This window comes from Myotis brandtii, unplaced genomic scaffold, assembly GCF_000412655.1.
Source record: "Myotis brandtii unplaced genomic scaffold, ASM41265v1 scaffold656, whole genome shotgun sequence".
Lineage (NCBI taxonomy): Eukaryota > Metazoa > Chordata > Mammalia > Chiroptera > Vespertilionidae > Myotis > Myotis brandtii.
This window is the reverse complement of record NW_005370548.1, coordinates 1,040,335-1,042,244: the sequence shown is the minus strand read 5'-3', so window position 1 is coordinate 1,042,244 and position 1,910 is coordinate 1,040,335.

Here is a 1,910-nt window from a genome sequence, read left to right as displayed (position 1 = left end):
GGCAGCGGCCTGGGGCAGCCGGGAAACAGGGCCCTCACCCGGCGCCACAGTCTCAAAAGATGCATTTGGTAATTTTCATGAAACTGCCCCAAACCCAATAAAACCAGCTGCGTGGGCACAAGACGGACAAGGCCCAGCTCAGTTCATCGACTGGGCGTTTTCATCACTATTTAGACACAGGCATTCGGACCAAGGAGCCCGGCCACGTGGCTCAGGGGCTGAGCATCGACCCATGAACCAGGAGGTCAAGGTTCGGTTCCCAGTCAGGGCACAGGCCCGGGTTGTAGGCTTGATCCTCAGTGTGGGGCGTGCAGGAGGCAGCCGACGGATGATTCTCTCTCATCATGGATGTTTGTATCTCTCTCTCCCTCCCTTCTTCTATAAACACAAACACACACACACACACACACACACACACACACCAGGAGAAGGGAGGAGAAAGCCGGGTGCTAGCGATGGCCAGCACCCAGCAGCGGGCTAGCATGGCCCAGCTGGAGGCGTGTGCTCACCCCACAGCGTGTAGACCCGCGGTCACCAGCTGGTGGTCCGTGAGGTGGGAAGGCTGGCGACCGCGGGTCTAGAATGTGCCGGGGGCCCGGTGAACTGTCTCCCTCGGGGTGAGACCCCCTCAACGTCCCATTTCCTCAGGCAAAGCCCCTGGAAACGTGCAGACCAGCACCTGTCACGGGCCGGGACCTGCTCCCTGACTCCCGCCAGGTGCACGCTGGAGGCCGAGGGCCCCGACGCAGGGAACGGCCTCATGGGGTGAAAACACAGCAAGAAGCTGGGAAATAGGCCTGGAGCGGGGAGGCTCTCATTCCCACCCCACGTGCCAGGCAGTTCACAGCTGAGGCTGCTGCAGCCCAGAGAGGGCGAGCGTCTTCCTCGAGGGCACACAGCAGTCAAAGGGCAGAGCTAAAAAGGGAACCCGGGGCTGCCCGCAGCCTGTGCCTCCTTCACCTGTGACCTCTGGGTGAGCGGCCCCTCGCCCTCTGGCTGTTCGCTCTGAAGGGTTTCACCCTCTCCCCACTCTCCCCTCTCCACCCCCAGGGGACAGGGGTCCTGGCCTTGCACCAGTGGCTCTGGGCGGCTGCTCTCTCTCTCCCGCGGTCCCTCCCAGCTGATAACCGTGGCAGAGTCCGGCCGCCTGGGGGCGAGGGCCTTGCGTGGAGAACGCGTCTCCCCTGCGTCTGGGGCTCAGCGTGTAAGTGCCTTTATTCTCCCGTGTCCGGCTTCCGCCGCCTGCCTCCCCGGAAGACTGTGTTTTACCTCGAAAAGAAACTGACTCGGGGTCTGCAAACGGCGGGCTTCCTGCACTCGCTCCCGGAGACATGGCTCTGTCCGTCCCGCCTGGTCCAAGGCCCTGATGCCGCCCCACTTCCGGGTGATCACGTGGCCCCAACTCCTGTTTACCTGCCCACTTACGGGTGATCATGGTGCCCGCCCCCTTGTCCCATGCCCAATTCCAGGTGATCACGTGTGCCCGCCCCCTTGTCACGTGCCCAATTCCAGGTGATCACGTGGCCCCGCCCCTTGTCACGTGCCCAATTCCAGGTGATCGCGTGGCCCCGCCCCCTTGTTCACGTGGCTCTGTCCGGTGCCGCCTGGTCCAAGTCCCTGATGCCGCCCCCCTCGTGGCAGCATCTCTCACCCCCTGGAGCCCCCATTCGGTGCACAGCACCCTCCGCGCCCCCCCTCCCCCCTGCAGCTCCAGGAACCTGCTGAGCCCGGGCCTCAGCCTGTCACTGGTCCCCCAGGGCCTTCCTGCAGCCTCAGGGTCCTCAAGCCAGTCTGGGAGGGGCCGGTGGGTTGACCCCTTAGACAGAGGGGTGCAGACACCAGCTGGGCACTCTGCCCGCACCCCCCCACCCCCCACTCCCCGGAAACGCCATGAGCACCGAGTCTGCTGG